Genomic DNA, 12,185 nt, shown 5'->3' on the forward strand with positions numbered 1-12,185 from the left:
CGAGGAAGCACAACGAATCGTGTCCTGCAGTGGCATCGATAATTTGATCGATGCGGTGGAGGGGGAAGGGATCCTTTGGGCAAGCCTTGTTCAGGTCTTTGAAGTCAACGCACAGGCGCCAGGATTTGTCCTTCTTTGGTACCATCACCAAATTTGCTAGCCAGTCCGGATGTTTTATATCTCTGATGAATCCGGCCTCCAATAGTTTGGCTAGCTCCTCTCCCATTGCCTGTCTCTTGGGCTCAGAGAAACACCGAAGGGCTTGTTTGATAGGTTTGAATCCTTTTAGGATATTTAAGCTGTGTTCGGCCAGCCTGCGTGGGATTCCTGGCATGTCTGAAGGGTGCCAGGCAAAAATGTCCCAGTTCTCCCGTAGGAATTCTCGTAGTGAGGCGTCTACATCGGGGTTTAATCGTGCCCCGATGGAAGCTGTTTTATTGGGGTCCGTTGGATGGACCTGGAATTTGACTATTTCATCCACTGGTTTAAAGGAGGTGGACTTGGATCTTTTGTCGAGTATCACATCGTCCCTGTTTACTGTGGAGCGCAGCGTAGTCAGTTCCTCAGCCACTAGGGCTTCGGACAGTGCCTCAAGGGCCAATGCGGCTGTCTTGCTTTCGGCGCGGAGTGCTATGTCCGGATCACTAGCGAGAGTGATGATTCCGTTCGGCCCGGGCATCTTGAGCTCCATGTACCCGTAATGGGGTATTGCTTGGAAGATTGTAAACGCTTCCCGCCCCAGCAGAGTGTGGTATCCGCTACTGAATGGGGCCACTTGGAATGTGACCTCTTCGGACCTATAATTATCCGGCGTGTCGAGCACCACATCTAGTGTGATTTTTCCTGCATAGTGCGCTTCCCGAATGGGGATTATTCCTCTAAAGGTTGTGCTGCTTCGCTCAATGCGGTTCCAGTCTATTTCCATTTTTGAAGGGTTTCCTCATAAATGAGGTTCAATCCGCTGCCTCCTTCCATGAGTACCTTGGTGAGGCGAAAGCCGTCCACTATAGGACTGAGTACCAATGCAGCTGGTGCTCGAGCTGTTCGGAATTTAGGTTCATTGCTGGCATTAAAAGTAATAGCCGTGTCACTCCATGGATTTATTGTTGCTACTTGATAGACTTCGGCAAGGCTACGGAGTGTTCTTTTTCGCATATTATTTGATGCGAAAGTCTCGAAGACTGTTAAGACTATACTGGAGTCCCTGAGGTGGCTTTCTGCGGCCTCCGGAATTAGGAGATCTTCGCCCCTTTTGGCCACCTGCCAGAGTATCCAACATGCTCTAAGGCTATGAGTTGGTGTGGCGTCCTCTGTACTATGAATTTTACAGGGTCCATTAAGCCATCCCTCCATTACGGTTCCATGCCCTGTAGAGGGTTTTGATTTTTTGGTTTCTAACCCGGGTGTCTGATGATGATGCACCCTTTTATTTCAGACGAGGTTTCTATTCAGGGCCGGATTGTCCCAAAATTTAGTTTCGGTTTTCCGAGCGCTTTCCGTCGCACAGTACTTTTGTACTATGGACGCCAAGTCAGCGAAGCGTGTAAGATCACGACGACCTATGGCGTTGAGGATTCCCTTATCCATGCAATTATTGCAAAAGATTGAGATTGCATCTTCCTCGCGGCAGTCCTTTATCATGTTCATAACCAGGAGGAACCTTGCCCAGTAATGATGTACTGTTTCTTCGGGCTTTTGCCTGATTTGGGATAGATCGCTTATGTTCGGGTGGGTGGGTGGAATTAAATCCGGAACTTCACCCAATCTAAGACTCAGAGGCCAAGGAGTTTCCGAACTCTAAAGTTTGGATTCATGGATTCGAAGTTCAGGTCTTGAGTTACATCCTCCCCTCCGCGGGTATCCGGCTTGGAGGGATCAGGAATACGGACGTAGCTAGTCCTTAAGATAGATGAAGAGTCGCTGCACTGTGCCTCTACCACGGCAACGTGATGGGTGACTTGGGGAGAATTAATTTATCTTAGATCGGGTTTAAGCCCAACCTGGTCATAATCCGTAGTGACCCCCAAGGCGGCGATGTGATCCAAGAGCTCGTTTACGGAAGAGAGCTCCATTGGATCTAACTGCTCGACGGGCTCCGAGCTGACGTGAAGATTGCTTTTGATGACCCGAGAGGTCACCGTCGGCGCAACGGCCGAACAGGCGGTCATGAGAAAACCGCCTAGCCGGAGAGTTTGGCCGACAGCCAAGGCTCCCTTAGTAACGGCGCCGTCTTTAAAGACGGGAAGAGGCATCCTTCCTAATTGCGACGGCACAGAGGAACTCTCAATGAAAGCACCAATGTCGGTGTCAAAACCGGCGGATCTCGGGTAGGGGGTCCCGAACTATGCGTCTAGGCGGATGGTAACAGGAGACAAGGGACACAATGTTTTACCCAGGTTCGAGCCCTCTTGATGGAGGTAAAACCCTACGTCCTGCTCGATTAATATTGATGATATGGGTAGTACAAGAGTAGATCTACCACGAGATCAAGGAGGCTAAACCCTAGAAGCTAGCCTACGGTATGATTGTTGTATGATGAAGTTGTCCTACGGACTAAAATCCTCCGGTTTATATAGACACCGGGGAGGGTTAGGGTTACACAAGGTTGATTACAATGGTAGGAGATCTTGAATATCCGCATCGCCAAGCTTGCCTTCCACGCCAAGGAAAGTCCCATCCGGACACGGGACGAAGTCTTCAATCTTGTATCTTCATAGTCCTGGAGTCCGGCTGAAGGTATAGTCCGGCTACCCGAACACCCCCTAACCCAGGACTCCCTCAACAAGGTTGCTTCTTCGTGGACCCTTCGTGGGTGGAGCCCTCCGTGGACTCGCGCAACCGTTACCCTCCATGGGTTGAAGTCTCCATCAACGTGGATGTACGATAACACCACCTATCGGAACCACGACAAAAACATCCGTGTCTCCAATTGCGTTTGAATCCTCCAAACCCTTCCCTTTACATTCTTGCAAGTTGCATGCTTTACTTTCCGCTGCTCATATACTCTTTTTCATGCTTGCTTGAATTGTGTGGAGATTGCTTGACTTGTGCTAAGATAGCTAAAATCTGCCAAGAACTAAAATTGGGAAAAGGCTAGATTTTTATTTGGTCAAGTAGTCTAATCACCCCCCCTCTAGACATAATTTCGATCCTACAAGTGGTATCAGAGCTTTGGTCTCCATTTGCTTTGATTTCCATAGCTTTTGGTGGACATAGCCTTGGTTTCACAACCTAGGAGAGTATGGCGTCTAGCGAGGGAAATTATCACCATAGAGGTCCTTACTTTGATGGCACTAATTTTGCAAGTTGGAAGCATAAGATGAAAATGCATATTCTTGGACATAACCCCGCCGTTTGGGCTATTGTGAGTATTGGCTTGCCAGGTGAATTCTTTGATGGGAAAGAACCGAACCGTGAAGCTACCACGGAAGAGTTGAAGATGCTGCAATACAACGCTCAAGCTTGTGATATCCTCTTCAATGGATTGTGCCCCGAAGAATTCAACAAAATCAGTTGTCTTGAGAATGGAAAGGAAATTTGGGATACTTTGATTGATATGCACGAAGGTACCGACTCCGTCAAGGAATCCAAATTGGATGTGCTTCAAAGTCAACTTGACAAGTTCAAAATGAAGGATGGTGAAGGTGTCGCTGAAATGTACTCTAGGCTTGCTCTTATCACAAATGAGATTGCCGGCTTAGGGAGTGAAGAGATGACCGATAGATTCATCATCAAGAAGATCCTAAGAGCCTTGGATGGAAAATATGATACCGTGTGCACATTGATCCAAATGATGCCCAATTACAAAGATCTCAAGCCAACGGAAGTCATCAGAAGAATTGTTGCTCATGAGATGTCACTCAAGGATAAAGAGGAACTTCACAACAAATCAAGTGGTGCTTACAAAGCCTCATGTGAATCCCCACATCATCGAGTGAGAAACAAACCTTCAATGAAGAATTGAGCTTAATGGTGAAGAACTTCAACAAGTTCTACAAGAGTAGAAGCAAAGAGAGAACCTCCAAGTCAAGGTCCTACAATGACAAAAGATCTTCTAGTCGAGAGCGAAACTGCTACAATTGTGGAAGGCCCAGACACTATTCCAATGAGTGTACGGCCCCCTACAAGAGAAGAGAAGATTCTCCCAAGAGAAGAAGTAGAAGAGAAGAATCACCATCTAGAGAAAGAAGGAGTAGAGATGATCGTTATGAACAAAGACCCTCATGGAGAAGCAAGGATTCGGAAATAAAGGACAAGTCATCAAGGAGATACACAAAACGAAGAAATCAAGCTCATGTTGGTGAATGGGTATCCGGCTCCGACTCCGACAACCACTCCGAGAGAAGCTATCATTCCGACTCCGAATATACTCAAGATGAAGGTGTTGCCGGTCTAGCACTTGTGACAACCAACTCCTATGCCATATTTGACTCACCAAATGAAGGAGTTGGAACATGCTTCATGGCTAAAGACCCAAAGGTATCACACCCCGAGTATGTTGATTTCAATAGTGATGAAGATGACTTGTTAGGTGATGATGATTTACTTGTTGACAACTCTAGTGATGAATACTATGATGAAACGTCAATTAATCATGCTAATCAAGAATAAACGAATGACAATGATAAGGAGAAGATTGAGTCTCTAACTAAAGAACTAAACACTCTTAAGTTAGCTCATGAAACTATCTTAGGAGATCATCGAGAACTTTTAAGGACTCATGAGAAATTGCGCTTTGAAAAGCTCAACCTTGAGCAAGAGCATGAGTTCTTAAAAGCAATCAATGATGATCTTCGTAAGAAAAGTTCTTCTTACATTGCCAAGCGTTTACTCTTATCCACTTACATGCCTCAAGTCAAGTCTAGTAACAAGAACAAGAAAGATTCTTCCTCTAGTAGTAACAATAATCATGCTAAATCCAATATTGTTGCTTCTAGTAGTTCTCTTGATTCCACTAATGATTCTCTTAGCCAAGTTACACTTGAGCAAGAAAATAGATTATTGAAGGGAATTATAGAGAAAGGTGTTTACAAGAGCCTTGCCGGAAGTAAGCAATTCGAGGAAATTATACGCAAGCAAGGAAGGCACCGGAAGAATCAAGGTGTTGGTTTTGAACGAAAGTTCAATGCCAATGGAGTTGAGTGGGAAGAAGATCAATACCCCAAGACGAAGTTTGTTCCTCAACAAGAGAAGTATGATCCTACTTCTCTCAAAGGGACACAAGCTCTAGATGATGTTCCACCACAAGACCACAAGCAAAAAGGCAAGGACAAGCTTCAAGAGGAAATTGATGCATTTGAAGAAGATCCTAAGGCCTTGGTCATGTGGGTTCCCAAGACTACTTCAAGTTCCACTTCATCAAGTACAACTACAACACCGAGGATTCCCATCAAGATGGTGTGGATCCCGAAGAAGAAGAACTAGAGAGTTCTTTAGGGTGACTCCGCCAACATACCTCACTCTCATCATCTTGGCAAGAACAAGTGCAATCAACTTCCACATCTTGCACTAGTTCAAGGAGTCACAAACCCTCTTGTTGGTAAGACAAGGGACAAGGTAACCTAAAAGCTTTCATAGACATCATCTTGTGTGTGCATCACTTTATGTCTATGGATATCCTTGTTTGTTCCTTGTGGGACTAACCCATGTAGGTATTGAAAGTGCAACTCACTCCAATGGATAGCTCCAAATGATCTTCATCAACATTGAGCATCCACATCTTCAACATCTACATGAAGTCATCATCGATAAAACCCAAGGTTAGTTCATCCCTCTTAGGGGGGATCTCACATCTAGGGGGAGCTTTACTCTAAGAATTGAGCTAAAGCAACTCTAATGGTGTGAACACAACAAATGCTTTATGTAAAAAGTGGTAACCACACTTGTGCTTAAACGATGAGTATGACCTATGATCAAATGTTCTCATTTGACTCCTAAGTCAATATACTCATATATAGATGACCTAGTCATCGCAAATTGTTTGATAGATGCTAGAATTGGTTGTGCATGCTTTGCCACATATTTCAATTGCCATTTTATTGTGTGAGCATGTTGATTGAATATCTCACTCATTCGAGGACATCCACTTGTTGTTTTGATTGATTGTTTTCCTTTTCTTTTGCCAAGTGGATGGACAAGAATGCCTAAGAACCCTCTCTAGCTGTCTATGCTTTTCTCGTCTCAAACTCTATTCATGCTACATCACAAAATTTGATCAAGTCAGATTCGAACCACTCTGTGTGAGGAGCACTCGGAGTCCCTGATTCGTCATAGACTTAAACTTCCAAAACTTCTTTGTGCGTTTCAGTCTGACCGATTCATCCATTTCGATCATACCGAGATCACTAAGTCAATCTAGGTTTTCAATCTCGGTGCAACCAATTTGAACCTTTCGGTCACACCGAGTTTCAGTAACTGCTTGCAGTTATGAATCTCGGTGCCACCGAGTTGTTCCAGTCGGTCACACCGACAGGGTCGGGCTACATATACTCACGAGCAAAATTTTGGAAATTTCTCCGAAACCCCTTCGCCTGCGCATAGCTCACTCTGCCTCCTGGGTCTCCGGATAGTCCTCCTCGTCGCCAGCCACCTCCTGTCGCTGGTCTCCGCCGCCGTCAACGGAATTCTTCCCCGCCGTTGCCGCCGTAGCGAGTTCATCGCCGAACTAGGGTATGGACTCGATCACAGTGCTATCCCCGTCTGATTCCTAGCACATTGTGTTCATTATGATTCTTACCACGATTGAAACGATCTTATCCAGTCAAAACAGTCCGTAGATTAGAGTTGAATTGAAAATTTAGGGTTAGGTTTCCGCCGAAACCATCTCGGACCCACCGAGTTGTGGAACTCGGTACCACCGATTCGACTCAGGCCATTGCACATGTAATTTTCGGTCTGACCGAGAATTGCAAATCGGTGTGACCGAGTTCAGGACTTTGTGAAACCCTAGGAGTCTCGGTGCCACCGAACTGTGACTCGGTCTAACCGAGTTCACTAGTTTAGCTTCCAACAACTGCTTCGGTATCACCGAGTTTACAAATCGGTTGATCCGAAATGCTTTCTGTGGAAAACTAAAACTAAGTTATTGACTCATTCTCTTGCAAAAACCTCTGCATTTTGTGATGCTCATCCACTCTATCTCATCTATATCTATTCACAGGGTCTGCTGTCAGTGTTTGCAATATGTCTGATCAGAGTGACAGCCAGAACAGGTCAGAGGAGCAGGTTCACCTGAGTGAGGGCGGTAGTCCCTCTAGCAGTTCAGATGATGGTAGCAGGAGCACTCCCAGCAACTTGCCCAAAGCTGCCACCAGAACAAGGAAGAAGAAAACTTCAGAGTCTGAGGATGAAGACTATGTGGCAGTTGAGGATGAGGCCACTTCCAAGAAGAAAGTGGTTAAGAAGGAATATAGCACTACTGCTGCCACCAAGCCAGGCATGAAGCAAAAGGTTCCTGCAAAGAGAATTCCAATGTCTAAGGCCAGAGCATCTACTCAAGTCCCTTTGGGATCTGAACCCAAAGAGGCTGCTGCAGAAGGGAAGAAAAGGAAGGAAAGGGTCAAGAAGACCATGGCCAGAGTGATTGGAAAGGCTTCCATGATGGAAGAAGAAGAAGAAGAAGAAGAAGAGGTTGCTGCACCAGCACCCAAGGCACATAAGCTTATGGGTGATGCTATCAGGACAGGGGCTGCTTCATCTAAGCCCAAAGAAGCACCCAAAGCAGCCTCCAAGGCCAAGAGTGCACCTAAGAGGAATACCATGAGTATACCAGCTGCTGAGAAGAACAAGGCCCCAGTGCCTGAAGTTGCTGCTAATGAAGATGATGAAGGACAAGTCCTAAGAAAGCTCAAACCTAAGATTCCAGACCACAATGATGCTCATCCTGTGGCTGAGAACATGAAGATCAGGAGAGACTCAGGGTTGAGGCTATGGAGAGAGACAGATCCATATTCTTCCAGGAGAAGGACTGCTGTTGATTACAGGTTCCACACAAAGGAATAGCAGGACTTCTATGAGACAGTGTTGTTGGACAAGAAGCCTATAGTGTGTGAAATGAGGTGGGTCGACTGGAAGTATATCAAGGAAAATGAGGAACACTATCCTGGTGTGTTTGACAGCTTCAGTGCTTGTGGAGTTGCAGACTTTGTTGGGGAAAAGCTCACAAAGTGGAATGAGGAGCTCATAATGCAATTCTACTCCACAGCACACTTCTATCCAGATGGCAGGATAGTATGGATGTCTGAAGGTACAAGGTACCAATCAACTATTGAGGAATGGGCAAATCTGATCAATGCTCCTAAGGAAGAAGAAGATGACTTGGATGTCTATGCCAAGAAGAAGATGGATCAACACTCTATGGCAAACATGTACAAGGAGATTCCTGAAGATGATCTTGAGACTCACCAGTTTGGGTTAGTAAAACACTTGCTGTCAGGGCTGCCTACAATCAATTGGATCCTTAGGCACACTCTCTTGCCCAAGTCTGATGATCACAGAATGATCAGAGGCCATTCAATTAACTTGATACATATATTTGATGTGCCACAGAAGTTCAAGGTCATGAGCCTTATAGTTGAGACTATCAAGAGGACTGCAGCTGACCAGAAAAGAAGTTGTGGATATGCCCCACAGATCCAGGAGTTGATAAACTCAAAGATGGGCACAGGCACATACTTGTTGGATAAGGAACACTTGCCTATCTATCCTGACTTTGAGGACAATCAAGTTGTGATGAATGAGAATGAACCATCATCAGTACAAGCTCAAGAGAAGAAGGAGAAAGCTACCAAGATGCCAACTCAAGAGGAGGCATCTAAGTACTTTTTGAAAAGCAAGCAAGATCAGCTTGGCTACCTGATTGCATCCACTCTGAGGATTGAGAAGGGACTGGCCACCCTGACTCAAAACTAGGAGAGCTTGGAAAGAATCATGGAGCAAAAATTCTATGACTTGGATGTGAAGGTAATTGAGATTCAGTCTGTTGTGGAGCAACTTCAAGATGATATGCAGGAGAGGAAGGGCAAGACAACCACTGATGCATTTGCCAGAGTGCCTAGAGCTCAGAGGTCTGCTGCAGTGCATGTTCCAGACACTAGACCCACTTCATCTGCACCAGCTACAGCTTCAGTGCCACCAGCTCCAGCACCTACTCCATCAGCTCCATCTACTTCGACTGAAGCCTTCGTTCTTGGCGTTCTACGGACACCACCACCTGAAGACCAAGACTGAGAGACGTTTTAGTGCTATGCATTTTCTATGAAATTTTTGGTAACTTGTTGCCAAAGGGGGAGAAAAATGTATAGATCATAGGCTTTGAGAGAGAGAGAGAGTTTGCTTTTGTTCTCTCTTGTCTTCTTGGTTGAACCTTGTTTGTCTTTTGATTGCTTGAGATACTACGCTATTATCTGTGAGACATTGATGATCATGTGGTTGATCATAAGCTACACTTATGCTTGTTAGATGATATTATCTTACTTATCCTTATATGATCATTCACTTTGCTTAGTGATGAGTGCATGTATTTAATTCTTATCATTTTGAGCGCTCCACCAAGATGTATGTGACATGGAAGAGTAACCCATAATCCTAACTCATTGTGCATTTGCAGTCCAAAGCAAATCTTAAGATATGCACAAATTTAGGGGGAGCTCTTGCTTTTCACATACTTCTCAAAGCGACAATATCTTTCACTCTTATTATCATTTGTCGAAGCTTTGATCTATATGTTGTCATCAATTACCAAAAAGGGGGAGACTGAAAGTGCAACTATCCCTAGGTGGTTTTGGTAATTCCTAACAACATATAGCTCATTGAGCTAACATTATTCCAAGATTAATATTTCAGGAAAAGCTCAATGAATGGCATGGCATGGATGAGGAAAGTGGATCCCTCAAAATTCTAAGGACAAAAAGTTTGGCTCAAGCTTGAAGGTCAAGACTCTACATTTTATATTTTAGTGATCCAAGATCACATTGAGTCTATAGGAAAAGCCAATACTATCAAGGAGGGATGAGGTGTTGCTTAATGGCTTGCTTGCTCAAAATGCTTAGTGATATGCTCCAAAACCCTCAACTACCTTCCCACATCCACATATGACCTAAACCAAAAGTCAAACTCGGCCCCATCGATTCTTTCTCTCCGGCGCCACCGAGTTTCAAATGTCATAGCCACTGCCACAAACCCTAGGCAAATTGGTCTCACCGATAGGGATCTCGGTCTCACCGAGATGGGATTGTAATCTCTCTGTTTCCCTTCGTAACGTTTCGGTCTTACCGAGATGAGCGATCGGTCCCACCGAGATTGCAATGTAAACTCTCTGTTTCCCTTTTGTAACATTTCGGTCTCACCGAGATGAGCGAATCGGTCCCACCGAGTTTACCTGACCAACTCTCTGGTTAGCTTATTACCAAAATCGGTCCCACCGAGTTTGTGTAATCAGTCACACCGAGATTACGTTATGCCCTAACCCTAACCATATCGGTCCTACCGAGTTGCATCTCAGTCCCACCGAAAATCCTAACGGTCACTAGGTTTGCTGAATCGGTCTGACCGAGTTTAACCATTCGGTCCCACCGAGTTTGGCAAATTGTGTGTAACAGTTACATTTTGTGTGGAGGCTATATATACCCCTCCACCCACTCTTCATTCGTGGAGAGAGCCATCAGAACATACCTACACTTCCAATACACATTTTCTGAGAGAGAACCACCTACACTTGTGTTGAGGTCAAGATATTCCATTCCAACCATATGAATCTTGATCTCTAGCCTTCCCCAAGTTGCTTTCCACTCAAATCTTCTTTCCACCAAATCCAAATCCTGTGAGAGAGAGTTGAGTGTTGGGGAGACTATCATTTGAAGCACAAGATCAAGGAGTTCATCATCAACACACCATTTGTTACTTCTTGGAGAGTGGTGTCTCCTAGATTGGCTAGGTGTCACTTGGGAGCCTCCGACAAGATTGTGGAGTTGAACCAAGGAGTTTGTAAGGGAAAGGAGATCGCCTACTTCGTGAAGATCTATCGCTAGTGAGGCAAGTCCTTTGTGGGCGACGGCCGTGATGGAATAGACAAGGTTGGTTCTTCGTGGACCCTTCGTGGGTGGAGCCCTCCGTGGACTCGCCCAACCGTTACCCTCCGTGGGTTGAAGTCTCCATCAACGTGGATGTACGATAGCACCACCTATCGGAACCACGACAAAAACATCTGTGTCTCCAATTGCGTTTGAATCCTCCAAACCCTCCCCTTTACATTCTTGCAAGTTGCATGCTTTACTTTCCGCTGCTCATATATTCTTTTGCATGCTTGCTTGAATTGTGTGGAGATTGCTTGACTTGTGCTAAGATAGCTAAAATCTGCCAAGAACTAAAATTGGGAAAAGGCTAGATTTTTATTTGGTCAACTAGTCTAATCACCCCCCCCCCTCTAGACATACTTTCGATCCTACACCGGGCTATATCACGACGTAGTTCATATGAGTCTTGTCTGTTGTATTCGGCCTGGCCGGATTTACTTTTAGTGTATCTGGCGTGACGGTCATTGTCCCGCGTTGACGCGCGCCCCCGTGACCCGTATATCGACCTTGCATGTTGTGCCCTGCTTTCCAATACGTATCACAGGTCCCATGTGTTGCCCCGGGCCTTGGTATTTTTGTTTGAGTGGGGGCGGGGTGCAGGCTGAACTTCAGGCTGAAACGCCTCTCTGGCTCGGCCACGAGGTGGCCGGTCAGCCGCATCATACACTGGTGATATAGGTTTCAATGCTTCCTCCTTGAGGTGATGTAGCCACCTGCGCTTTGGGTAACTCTTGGAGGGGTGCTCGAGTTCGTATTCCTCGGCCGCAAGGACTTCGGTCCATCTATCTGCTAGCAAGTCTTGATCATCTTGAAGTTGTTGTTGCTTTTTCTTCAAGTTATTTATTGTGGCCATAAGCCGGCGCTTGAAGCGCTCCTGCTCGACGGGATCCTCAGGCACGATAATTTCTTCGTCACCGAGGCTCACCTCGTCTTCGGAGAGAGGCATGTAATTGTCCTCCTCCGATTCTCCATTTGCTGCCTGCTTTGGAGGGCTAGCTTGTTCACCCTCCCGCTCTAAATCGTGCTGGAGGGGATTGTTGTTGTCTTCGGCACTATCCGGAGTGTTATTGTCTCTTGTGCCGGTATCCCTACTTTTGCTATGGCGGGACTTAG

Source organism: Triticum urartu, chromosome 6A (assembly GCF_056163025.1).
Source record: "Triticum urartu cultivar PI428250 chromosome 6A, HENAU_Tu73, whole genome shotgun sequence".
NCBI lineage: Eukaryota > Viridiplantae > Streptophyta > Magnoliopsida > Poales > Poaceae > Triticum > Triticum urartu.